This window comes from Procambarus clarkii, chromosome 61 (genome assembly GCF_040958095.1).
Source record: "Procambarus clarkii isolate CNS0578487 chromosome 61, FALCON_Pclarkii_2.0, whole genome shotgun sequence".
In the NCBI taxonomy this organism is placed as follows: domain Eukaryota; kingdom Metazoa; phylum Arthropoda; class Malacostraca; order Decapoda; family Cambaridae; genus Procambarus; species Procambarus clarkii.
The window spans coordinates 22,814,577-22,828,688 of record NC_091210.1 but is presented as its reverse complement, the minus strand read 5'-3'; the positions used below and the strand labels follow the sequence as shown (position 1 = coordinate 22,828,688).

The 14,112-nt window shown below is 37.5% G+C and overlaps 2 non-coding genes across 2 annotated transcripts; one reads left to right on the top strand and one right to left on the bottom strand.

Annotated features, from left to right (window-relative positions):
- Positions 1 to 4,451: 4,451 nt before the first annotated feature.
- Positions 4,452 to 4,541, bottom strand: TRNAI-UAU (transfer RNA isoleucine (anticodon UAU)). Its single transcript is given in 2 exon segments — positions 4,452 to 4,487; positions 4,504 to 4,541. It is a non-coding gene; the product is annotated as a tRNA-Ile (tRNA).
- An 8,712-nt stretch (positions 4,542 to 13,253) lies between these two features.
- Positions 13,254 to 13,343, top strand: TRNAI-UAU (transfer RNA isoleucine (anticodon UAU)). Its single transcript is given in 2 exon segments — positions 13,254 to 13,291; positions 13,308 to 13,343. It is a non-coding gene; the product is annotated as a tRNA-Ile (tRNA).
- Positions 13,344 to 14,112: the final 769 nt, after the last annotated feature.

Below are 14,112 nucleotides of genomic sequence, written 5' to 3'. Positions count from 1 at the left end.
TCGCTTCGCCAGTCTGTACGTGGGTGTGGGTATCTGGCTAATGATTGGCCGAAGTGGGTTTCCACTTCGCTTATGATGTCTTATGATGTCTTTGATGTCTTATGAATTTTGGAGAAGTGATTTTTTATTTACCTCCAACAGTGAAGCGTAATGTACGAAAGATTGAGAAAATTCGTGTTAGAATTATTAATCTTACTTTTTCGGTCATATTTAATAATATATATATATATATATATATATATATATGTCGTACCTAGTAGCCAGAACGCACTTCTCAGCCTACTATTCAAGGCCCGATTTGCTTAATAAGCCAAGTTTTCATGAATTAATGTTTTTTCGTCTACCTAACCTACCTAACCTAACCTAACCTAGCTTTTTTGGCTACCTAACCTAACCTTACCTATAAATATAGGTTAGGTTAGGTTAGGTAGGGTTGGTTAGGTTCGGTCATATATCTACGTTAATTTTAACTCCAATAAAAAAAAATTGACCTCATACATAGAGAAAAGGGTTGCTTTATCATTTCATAAGAAAAAAATTATAGTAAATATATTAATTCAGGAAAACTTGGCTTATTAGGCAAATCGGGCCTTGAATAGTAGGCTGAGAAGTGAGTTCTGGCTACTAGGTACGACATATATATATATATATATATATATATATATATATATATATATATATATATATATATATATATATATATATATATATATATATATATATATGTCGTACCTAATAGCCAGAACGCACTTCTCAGCCTACTATGCAAGGCCCGATTTGCCTAATAAGCCAAGTTTTCATGAATTAATATATTTTCTCTAATTTTTTTTTATGAAATGATAGAGCTACCCATTTCATTATGTATGAGGTCAATTTTTTTTTATTGGAGTTAAAATTAATGTAGATATATGACCGAACCTAACCAACCCTACCTAACCTAACCTAACCTATCTTAATAGGTTAGGTTAGGTTAGGTGGCCGAAAAAGTTAGGTTAGGTTAGGTTAGGTAGGTTAGGTAGTCGAAAAACAATTCATTCATGAAAACTTGGCTTATTAGGCAAATCGGGCCTTGGATAGTAGGCTGAGAAGTGCGTTCTGGCTACTAGGTACCAGATATATATATATATATATATATATATATATATATATATATATATATATATATATATATATATATATATATATATATATATATATATATATATGTATTATATATATATATATATTATATATATGTAATATTTCTCAGATCTATTACCATATGTATATATAATATATATCAAACTTTCTCTAACATATATGGCCACTCCCCTCCTCATCTAATACATCTATCTGCGTGAAAAAGTTTAAATCCATATATTTGATATTCAACTAATAGTTCTCAATTTTCTACATTCGTGCATGTTTCGGTAAGTGCAATAATATATATTTTTTTCTGTGCAGACGAAAGCATTTAAATCGTTTATTTTGTTTCTTAGACTTTTACTGTTAGTATTATATACCCTAAGTGTATTGTTATTTTGAGGCCCTTCTCTTTCCCTGATCATCTTGCCAAATTGTTTCCCCCACAAACACATACTTCTATTACCTCTTTTCTCCATGTCAATTCCCATACTACTATCTCCTAACAGTTTAAACCCAAATGCAAACAAAAACCTCCAACTGTGGTTCCAACGAATTCGCAACAGCATTAACCCCAGCCCTCGATAGATGCACCCCATCCCGAGCATACATTTCATTTCTTCCATAGAAGTATTCTCAGTTATCTTTGAAAGATATCGCATTTATTTTGCCATATTTTTCCAGCCGGCAATTAACACCAATACTTAGATCGCCTTGAAGTGATAGTGAGTCTTCTTCCATGGTTATTTCCCTACCGATTTTTTTTATCATCGGCAAATTTGCAAATGTTGCTACTCAAACCTGAATCTAAATCATTTATATATATTAAAAATAACAGAGGTCACAGGACAGAGCCTTGAGGCACTCCACTTACAACATTTTCCCAGTGTGACAAATGGGAGCCGGTCAGCCGAGCGGACAGCACACTGGACTTGTGATCCTGTGGTCGCGGGTTCGATCCTGGGCGCCGGAGAGAAACAATGGGCAAAGTTTCTTTTACCCTATGCACTTGTTACCTAGCAGTAAAATAGGTACCTGAGTGTTAGTCAGCTGTCACGGGCTGCTTCCTGGGGGTGGAGGCCTGGTCGAGGACCGGGCCGCGGGGACACTAAAACCCTGAAATCATCTCAAGATAACCTCAAGATAACCGTGACTTAGCCCCATTTATACTAACTCTGTTTCCTTTGGTATAACCATGACCTAATCCAACTTAATATTACACCCCCAATACCATGAGCTTCTATCTTTTTAATATGTCTTTCATGTGGAACTGTATTAAAAGGTTTGCTGAAGTCGAGGTACACACATCATAAATCCTACCACTATCAACTGCCTCAGCTGTGCTGCAATAAAATTATAGCAAATTTTTAAACATGAACGGTCATTTGTAAAGCCATGTTGTGAATCATTTATTAATTTATGTTTTTAAAGATGAAGATGAATGTTATTTGCAATTATCGATTCAAATTCCTTTTTCACAATAGACGCTAGGCTAATTGGGCAATAATTTGAAGCACGTGATATATCTCTTTTCTTAAAAATTAGTACCACATTGGCAACCTTCCACGACTCTGACACTCTGCCTGACTCTAATGATTTATTAAATATGGTAGACAATGAATCGCAAAGCTCCACTTTGCTTTCTTTAAGCACCCTAGCAAACACTTTTTCTGGCCCCTGTGGATTTGTTTGGTTTGAGTTTCTCTATTTGTTTAATGTCATCATCCCTGGTAACTGTTAAACTAGACAACCAGTTCTCGTCCCCACCCACATAGACGTGTTTGGCTAAAGGCATAAGGTTAAGTTCTTCTTCAGTAAATGCAAAGATAAAATATTAAAAAAAATACTACTCATCTGTTCGTCATTATCCGTTATCTGACTTGTCTCAGTTTTTATTGACCGATCTTTTCCCCATGGATTGGGTGGTTATAAATAGGAGCTGCCTCGTAAGGCCCCATGGGACTTCTGCAGTTACCTCTGTCCTTATGTTCTTAAGATAAGATACTACAGTAAGGCAACGCCTAACATCTTTATTCCTCTGAAGTTCTGCTTCTACTTTTAGTAGAAAGTTATAAGTTCGTTATTCTTACATCTGGGAATAACGGATTCGTAACAACGACTACTGTAAATATACGTGTCCTCAGTTCTCGATTAAATCCCTTAAATCTTCCTTGACTATTGGAGCTATCTATAGATTTACCAATACTAACATAGCATCATTCGCAGATAACCTATTGAATCTTATCGAAAAACAACAATCTCAACAAAAATCATATCATTCTAGGAGAAGACTTAAATATTGACCTAGGTCAGCAAAAATAGCCACAAATCGACTATTTCCTAAACATCATTAACTCTTGTATGCTAATCCCCACAATCATCAGGCCCACCCGAATCACTCAAACATCCGCTACTACCATGGATCATGTATAAACTAGCATAACAGCTCCCCTTGCATCTGGTATAATCACTAACAGAACAACTGACCACTATCGGGCGTCTACGCCTTCCACGTATCGAATATGGACATAACAGCAGCAGCTAACAAGAAACTTATCTTTAGGTTTTACAGTGGAGCAGCAATAGGCAATGTCACAAATGCACTCCACAATATAAACTGGGAATCTGAATACAATAATACTCAAAATATAAATTCATTAACAAACCTCTTCCTTTCCAAAATGCTAAGCCTTTACAACACTCATTGAAGAAATCATAAGTCTCAATCATATATCTAATAGGAAATCAAAACTTTCCTATTAAGAGAGTAGATTCAAAGAAGCAAAAGGCAACATAAAAAGCACATGGAGAGCCATCTCTAACATCCTAGAAGCTAAACAACATTCTCATATCCAGATAAAAGTTTCCTAGGATACTTGTACACCTGCGACAGATTTAGAAACGGCAACTGAATTTAATGACTTCTTTTCATCGGTTGGTGCTAACCTTGCCAGAAAAAAACCTCAGACTCAAACACATGTTACGACATATCTTTCAGGCAGCGACCCAAACTCTCTCCTCTCACCAGTCAGCCGTACAGATGTTGTGTCCATCATTCACTTATTAAATCCAAAGCTGGGAACATTAGTGAAATACCATCCATGGCTATCTTGAGGTTATCTTGAGTTGATTTCGGGGCTTTAGTGTCCCCGCGGCCCAGTTATCGACCAGGCCTCCACCCCCAGGAAGCCGCTAGGTAACAAAGGCATAGGGTGAAAGAAACATCGTTTCTGCCCATCGTTTCTCGCTGGCACCCGGGATCGAACCCGGGACCACAGGGTCACGTGACCAGCGTGCTATACGCTCGGCCGACTGGCTCCCAAAACTACTGCCCCAGGTGAGGCTCGAACTCACAACCCCGGCATGGCTCAGACACTGTCGTATAAGTACCGTGCGCTAACCGATTGCGCCACTGGAGCTATGGCATACAAGAGTGTCTCCCATGTCCTTGCGCCACCCATAGCTCTGCTGTTCAACAAATCTCTAGAGTATCATACCTTCCCCTGATATGCTTAAAAAAGCAAGAGTAACGCAGTTTATAAGGAAAGCAATCCGGCAGACATAAGCAATTACAGACCAATATCAAATCTACCTATATTTTAAAAAAATATTTGAACAAATTATTTACACACCGCTCTACTCCTATCTCGTAAAAATCAACATACTAAGGCCCTGTTAGTCTAGCTTCTGCTCCCAAAAGAGAACCAATGAATCAATTATTAGTCTGCTTAACGTAATCTACTAAGCCCTTGACAAAAAATTTGCTTCCGATTGGACTCTTCATTGACCTGAGAAAGGCCGTTGATACTGTTAACCATAACTACCTCTTACTTAAACTCCATCGTTATGGAATCCGAGGCCATGCCCTGAACTATATCCGATCCTATCTTAGTGACAGACACCACTATGTACCCATCAATGAAATAATCTCTCCCACTCTACCATTAACCGTTGGGGTACCACTGCGCAGAATCCCAGGACCTCTCTTGTTTCTTTTATACGTCAATGATCTGCCTAATGTCTCTAACATTCTTACACCTATATTATTTGCTGACGATACTACCCTCATCAACTCAAACCACATCCCACACACACACACACTAAATATTGTTGTAAACAATTAACTAAAAAAGTTCACTTATGGATGTCAACCAACAAACTCACACTAAACATAGAAAAGACCTACTACATCATATTTGGAAGAAAATCAACAAATGCATTTCAGCTTCGGATAGACAATGTTAACATCATCAATAAAAATTATGGAAAATTCCTTGGCCTATATATACTTGGACAAGAGACTCTACTTCAGCACCCACATACAACACATAACCAAGAAAGTCTCAAAAACGGTTTTTATACTCTCTAAAATCAGATATTATGTCCCAAACTCTGCTCTCCTCTCACTATACTATGTGCTAATCTATTCCTATCTTACATATGGTATCTGTGCAAGGGGGCTCAACCTTTGTAAACTACCTGAAGCCCATCAACACCCAACAAAAATACAAAATCAGAACAATAACAAACTTAGCTTTCAGACAACACTCAGCCCCCCCCCCTTGTTTAAATCCCTAAACATGCTAAACATAACCACACTCCACAAATTCTCTTGTGTCAATTACATTTACAAAAACCTGTTCATAAGTGCAAACCCTGTTCTGAAACTCTTCTTGGACAGAGGTAATAGAACTCATAATTACCACAGCAGAATACAGGTATATATATATATATATATATATATATATATATATATATATATATATATATATATATATATATATATATATATATATATATATATATATATATAGATATATATATATATATATATATATATAGATATATATATATATATATATATATATATATATATATATATATATATATATATATATATATATATATAGATATATATATATATATATATATATATATATATATATATATATATATATATATATATATATATATATATATATATATATATATATATATATATATATATATATATATACATACATTTTGGTAGCGGTCTTTCTTGTAAACATATGTTCTTAAATTTGACCGGAAAAGTAAGATTAATAATGCTAACACGAATTTTCTCAATATTTCTTATGTTTCTTTTTACTGTCGAGGGTAATTGCAAAATCAATTCTCCAAAATTCATTTTTATTTCTAGTCTGACGCAATGCTTGAACACGTTTCGTAATAACTAATTACATTTTCAAACACTTTAGTTTACACACACAACTGTAACCTGAAAACACTAAACAGAGTTTTACTTATGCTAACACTAAACAGCTTGTCTTATATACTCGCACTTGGGTGAGGTGATAGGTTGCAACAGTTTTGGATGAGGTGAACAAATTTTTGACCAACACAAGACAGAACACGGAACAATGGGTATTAATTGGATAAATGAGAGGGAAGAATTGAAGTAACTGCAAAGGGCCTATTGGCCCATACTTCCTCTTGATGTTTCTTTATTGGTACGGCGTCTTGAAGTGGGTTGTGCATTAATTGTGCACAGTTGTGCACAATACAGTTGTGCATTAATTGACTGTTGAATGCTGGTGTTGACTTTTTGATGTGTAGTGCCTCACAGATGTCGAGCTGCCTGATATCGCTGTATCTCGATGATTTCTGTGTTGTTTGATAAGACTTCTCTGTTGATGGTCTGGTTGTGTGAAGAGATTATATGTTCCTTAATGTAGCCCTGTTGCTTATGCATTGTTAATCGCCCGGAAAGAGATGTTGTTGTCTTGCCTATATACTGAGTTCTTTGGGGCTTACAGTCCCCAAGTGGGCATTTGAAGGCATAGACGACGTTGGTCTCCTTTCAGGCGTTCTGCTTTGTATTTGGAGAGTTTTTCATGAGTAGGTTGGCCGTTTTTTTTATTTATAGTAAATCGTCAATTGTATCTTCTGATTTTTGTCTGTAGGAATAACGTTCCTATTAACAATATCTTTTAGGACCCTTTCCTCCGTTTTATGAGCTGTGGAAAAGAATTTCCTCTAAAATAGTCTAATAGCGGGTACAGGTGTTGTGTTAGTTGACTCTTCAGAGGTTGCATTGTGTTTCACCTTTCTTTTTATGATGTCTTCAACGAAACCATTGGAGAAGCCGTTGTTGACTAGGACCTGCCTTACCCTACAGAGTTCTTCAACAACTTACTTCCATCCTGAGCTGTGACTGAGAGCACGGTCGATGTAAGCGTTGACAACACTCCTGATGTACCTGTTTGGGCAGTCACTGTTGGCATTGAGGCACATTCCTACGTTTGTTTCCTTAGTGTAGACTGCAGTGTGGAAACCTCCGCTCCTTTCCATGACTGTTACGTCTAGAAAGGGCAGCTTCCCATCCTTCTCCATCTCGTAAGTGAAACTCAACACAGAATTCTGCTCGAATGCCTCCTTCAGCTCCTGCAGACGTCTGACATCAGGTACCTGTGTAAAAATGTCGTCAACATACCTGCAGTATATGGCCGGTTTCAAGTTCATGTCAACTAAGACCTTCTGTTCGATGGAACCCATGTAGAAGTTTGCAAACAGGACACCTATGGGAGAACCCATGGCGACCCCATCTACTTGCTTATACATGTGCCCATCAGAGCTGAAGAAGGGTGCCTCTTTAGTACAAGCTTGGAGTAGTTTCCTTAGAATGTTTTCTGGTATGTCAAGAGGAGTACAAGCCGGATCACGATACACTCTGTCCGCTATCACCCCGATTGTTTCATCCACTGGTACGTTGGTAAACAGTGATTCTACGTCCAACGAGGCTCTTATCCCTGTGGCCCGTGTTCCCCACAGTAAGTCAACAAATTCCTTTGGAGGCTTCAGGCTGAAAGCACAAGGTACATAAGGAGTCAGCAAGCCATTGAGTAGCTTCGCCAGTCTCTACAGGGTGTGGTATCTGGCTGATGATTGGCCGAAGTGGGTTTCCAGGCTTGTGTGTCTTGACATTTCCATATGTATACCCAGGTTTGTATTCCCCAATAATCATTGGCAGATGGAGTCCAGATTTCTTGGCGTTCACAGTTTCGATCAATCTGTTTACCTTTGTTCTATATTTGGCTGTAATGTCCTTCGTTACCCTTTGGAATTTAGTTTGGTCAGAGAGAATGAGGTTCATTTTCACCAGATATTCGTCTTTTTTAAGAATGACGTATATTGGCGACTTGTCAACTTCCTGACGACTATCTCCTTGTTTTCACGAAGGCTCTTATCTGCCGCTTTGAGCTCACGGGACAGTATGGTGCTTCTGTAGTTGCCTCGAATCTTTCCTCCTGCAATAAGTTCTGCTTGCAAGGTGTCTTTGGTAGTGACCTTCTTTTGTGTCTCTAGGTCAAATATGTCGTCCGACAACATATTCGACCTCGAGACACATATTCGACCTCGAATCTTTCCTCCTTCTGCAATAAGTTCTGCTTGCAAGGTGTCTCGGTGTCTCGAGGTGCAAGGTGCAAGGTGTCTTTTGTGTCTCGAGGTCGAATAACCTTAATACAAACCATTATTAGCATATTCACCCGCATAAGCGCCCTTTGGGACTAAAACCACATATAATTTATGAGGTGTGATGTGAGACCAGGGCTGATCAATCAAGTGTCTGATTCGCTGCTAGGACAAAGTTTTTAGATAGTGTTTAGTCGTAACTGTATGTTTCACTTTCTGCTGAAGCTGCCTAAGAGTTATTCAAAGCAAGACAGGCAGTTGGGTAAGGAAAAACACGGGTCACAAATAATTTTGCTTAATCCAAATGGACTTAAAACTTAGAAGCATCTGCAGCGCTCGAATTTAGAATCCAAGCTTGTGGGAAAGTTCGAATCTTAGACGTAAATCAATATTATCTATGATATATTGATCCAGAGTAGAAATATCCAGGGCTAAGGGAAAGCACATTGCTAACCCATTAGTTTTACAATTATTAATCAAATCTTTCTCATTCACATTGGTAAAATAAGCGTCAGTAATTTTTTTATGATGCCACTTCCCTTCCAATCACTGTGAAAGACACAAATTCAGCCCAGTGTGGTTATCTTTGAGTTTGGCATGCATGTAATTACTTTTATAAAAAAAAACAGTAATTGAAATTAGAATTATATTCAATCACTTATTTGCCTAAAAAGACTAGCACACTTTTAAATACTGTATTTGACAAGCCATAAATTCCACTCTATCATCAGTGGCTAGTTTAATGGACCCATCCTCTTTAATTAAAGATACTTTAAAATCTTGAACAATATTCGATAAGTCTATAAATGCTTTTGAGCACTTGTGATGCGATATTCAAAGTAATTGTCCCTTAAACGCTGAATGAGAGTAAGGTTAACAGGCAGGACATTCATTTGTTGACTCGATGCAACTGAGCTATCCACGTGCCTCACCCTGTGACATCTAGGGAATTGATCTATAATACTGGAATTATAATTTTCGGTAGGAACTCTCCAACCTGTCCTATTAAAAACAACGTCGCTTTTGACCGTTTGCCCATATGGCCGAAAGTGGACATAATATTAAATTTAAAAAAATGAAAATAAATTTGAATTTTTTTCAGCAACAGTTAGTTAAGAGTCCTCTGATAGGTTAGATGGGCAAGAAATTCTCATAAAGTTTCAAAACGTTATGAAAAATGTTAATTGAAAGTTTCCTCTCCTAACCTTGCCGAGTAAGTCTGATGACTCAAACAGAAAACGGGACAGAAAGTCAATTTCGTGAGCCGATTTTATTTCAAATTACGTCCACATTTGGCCATAGTGTGCATACGAGCCAGAAACTACTTTTTTTTTTTAAAGGACGGATTGAACTCTTGCACCACTACCATCTACACCCAACACGATCGTCTCACTGTCAGATGACTACTGTCTAACTTATAGAGAATATGTTATTCTTATAGCCGATACACGACTTTGGATTTGCACCTCTGTAAATGGCATCTTTATTTGAAGATTTCCTAGACTGTTGTAGCTTAATGATTCTCGTTCTACTTTTAGCCCTACTTCCAGTTACTATCATCTTGGCAACACCCTTAAGAGCATCTACACCGTGAGACATAAGAGAGGTCTTTACATCTCGTCTCCCACTTGACAAATCATCCAGTACATTTTTTCCAAAATACATTGTGCTCGGGACAATACTGCGCATTAGAAATGGTATTGCCCCGTGTGCCTTCCCTGCCAGTGCACTTAGAAATTCGGCCCTCTCTATGATGGTAAGGTGCCTGGAATACTCTTATGTCATCCAACCCCCCCCCCCCCCCCTTCCCCGTTTCCCGGGAAGGACTTCAAATAGGTACAGAAATTCTTTTTGAATCGGCAGATGAAAAGGTATTTTCAAGGTGGAGGTTGCCAATTTAATAACTAACTTATGACAAGTGCGAATTTATTTATTATGGTCTGGGACGTATGTTCAAAATGGCTACGACTAAGCGTCCATCCTCAAAATTAACCAACCGACCGAATTGGTCAGTGATCATAATACTGATTTTATCTAAAATGTTGGTACCGAGAGATTTATATATAAGAGACTGAGCTCCTCTGGCGTAAGAATCTTCAAAGCTGAAACCATCAAATATATTGACAGATTGTCTGACAAAGATTTGGGGCTCAATGAGAATGCAGTACACAAGAAAGTAATCGCAAATCCCCCCCACCCCATCCGTGTCTGGTGGATACGAAGCAATTAGTTTTGATACATTCTCAATATTTACTAGTCGAGATTGATAACGAGTATATTTTTTTACCGTATTCAAAACCAAGCACTCTTGCCATTCTGTCTTTAAAGTGAACTCTAAGGGAAGATATGATTCGCCCTTCGCGAAATCTAAATCTGTAAATAAGTATAGAGGGTAACAGTACTCTTTCTAATGCTGAGTCATATAAGAGAATAGTGCCCCCATCAGAAAAATATAAATTAAAATCCTCTTTAAAACCTAACTGCATATCTGTTTTCATTTGACGGTTAAGTTCAGGACCATATATCAAACGTCTAGTGAAAGTATATCTTTCTTGGGTGTAAAGGTGAATTATAAGTTCAATTTCAGATTCATCAATTGTAAAGGTACCTTAAAAGCCAGCTGATGAGTGTTCATCCTCTTTTATGAGCGCATTGATTTTCCTCGAAATTAACGTTTATTTACTTACTAATTAATTAATTTATTTATTTATATACAAGTTACATTGGGTTTATGAGAGTACAGAGACTTGAAGTTTGACACTCTTGTAAAGCCACTAGCACGCATAGCGTTTTGGGAATATCATTAATATAACATAATTTTAAGAAGGTAATTTCTAGCAAAATTAAAAAAAATGTTTATAGATACATTGTATAAAAATACATTATAAGAGAGTGTAAAAATACATTGTAAGAGAGTATAAAAATACATTTTTAGAAGGTATAAAATTACATCGTAAGAAAGTTTAAAAACAAAATACATTGTAAAAGAAATTTGACAGAAAAAAAAGTAGGTACATTAAAATAAATATAAGAGTTATCCACAGGTACATTTAAGCATAAATTGAGGTTTATTGCAAGTTATAATGTAGCAAACTGTGTATAACATGATATAAAATAATAGCAACGATTACAATGGTAAAGTTGTAAGGTACAGGTACATATTTTGGTAAATTAGGTAGCCCTAGATACAGTGCGAATTTCAAGCACTAGGTAGGAAACTAGGAAGATGAAATTGGGTACTTTTTGGTATATTTTTGAATAACGCAAAAGCTTGACAGCTTTTCAATTCGTTAGGGAGTGAATTCCATAGACTGCTCCCATTATTTGCAAAGAGTGTTTACACAGATTAGGTTTGACTCTGGGATGTCAAGGATATATTTATTTCTGCTGTGGTAATTATGAGTTCTATTACCTCTGTCCAAGAAGAGTTTCAGAACAGGGTTTGCACTTATGAACAGGTTTTTGTAAATGTAATTGACACAAGAGAATTTGTGGAGTGTGGTTATGTTTAGCATGTTTAGGGATTTAAACAAGGGGGGGGGGCTGAGTGTTGTCTGAAAGCTAAGTTTGTTATTGTTCTGATTTTGTATTTTTGTTGGGTGTTGATGGGCTTCAGGTAGTTTACAAAGGTTGAGCCCCCTTGCACAGATACCATATGTAAGATAGGAATAGATTAGCACATAGTATAGTGAGAGGAGAGCAGAGTTTGGGACATAATATCTGATTTTAGAGAGTATAAAAACCGTTTTTGAGACTTTCTTGGTTATGTGTTGTATGTGGGTGCTGAAGTAGAGTCTCTTGTCCAAGTATATATAGGCCAAGGAATTTTCCATAATTTTTATTGATGATGTTAACATTGTCTATCCGAAGCTGAAATGCATTTGTTGATTTTCTTCCAAATATGATGTAGTAGGTCTTTTCTATGTTTAGTGTGAGTTTGTTGGTTGACATCCATAAGTGAACTTTTTTAGTTAATTGTTTACAACAATATTTAGTGTGTGTGTGTGTGGGATGTGGTTTGAGTTGATGAGGGTAGTATCGTCAGCAAATAATATAGGTGTAAGAATGTTAGAGACATTAGGCAGATCATTGACGTATAAAAGAAACAAGAGAGGTCCTGGGATTCTGCGCAGTGGTACCCCAACGGTTAATGGTAGAGTGGGAGAGATTATTTCATTGATGGGTACATAGTGGTGTCTGTCACTAAGATAGGATCGGATATAGTTCAGGGCATGGCCTCGGATTCCATAACGATGGAGTTTAAGTAAGAGGTAGTTATGGTTAACAGTATCAACGGCCTTTCTCAGGTCAATGAAGAGTCCAATCGGAAGCAAATTTTTTGTCAAGGGCTTAGTAGATTACGTTAAGCAGACTAATAATTGATTCATTGGTTCTCTTTTGGGAGCAGAAGCTAGACTAACAGGGCCTTAGTATGTTGATTTTTACGAGATAGGAGTAGAGCGGTGTGTAAATAATTTGTTCAAATATTTTTTTAAAATATAGGTAGATTTGATATTGGTCTGTAATTGCTTATGTCTGCCGGATTGCTTTCCTTATAAACTGCGTTACTCTTGCTTTTTTAAGCATATCAGGGGAAGGTATGATACTCTAGAGATTTGTTGAACAGCAGAGCTATGGGTGGCGCAAGGACATGGGAGACACTCTTGTATGCCATAGCTCCAGTGGCGCAATCGGTTAGCGCACGGTACTTATACGACAGTGTCTGAGCCATGCCGAGGTTGTGAGTTCGAGCCTCACCTGGGGCAGTAGTTTTGGGAGCCAGTCGGCCGAGCGTATAGCACGCTGGTCACGTGACCCTGTGGTCCCGGGTTCGATCCCGGGTGCCAGCGAGAAACGATGGGCAGAAACGATGTTTCTTTCACCCTATGCCTTTGTTACCTAGCGGCTTCCTGGGGGTGGAGGCCTGGTCGATAACTGGGCCGCGGGGACACTAAAGCCCCGAAATCAACTCAAGATAACCTCAAGATAGCCATGGATGGTATTTCACTAATGTTCCCAGCTTTGGATTTAATAAGTGAATGATGGACACAACATCTGTACGGCTGACTGGTGAGAGGAGAGAGTTTGGGTCGCTGCCTGAAAGATATGTGGTAACATGTGTTTGAGTCTGAGGTTTTTTTCTGGCAAGGTTAGCACCAACCGATGAAAAGAAGTCATTAAATTCAGTTGCCGTTTCTAAATCTGTCGCAGGTGTACAAGTATCCTAGGAAACTTTTATCTGGATATGAGAATGTTGTTTAGCTTCTAGGATGTTAGAGATGGCTCTCCATGTGCTTTTTATGTTGCCTTTTGCTTCTTTGAATCTACTCTCTTAATAGGAAAGTTTTGATTTCCTATTAGATATATGATTGAGACTTATGATTTCTTCAATGAGTGTTGTAAAGGCTTAGCATTTTGGAAAGGAAGAGGTTTGTTAATGAATTTATATTTTGAGTATTATTGTATTCAGATTCCCAGTTTATATTGTGGAGTGCATTTGTGACATTGCCTATTGCTGCTCCACTGTAAAACCTA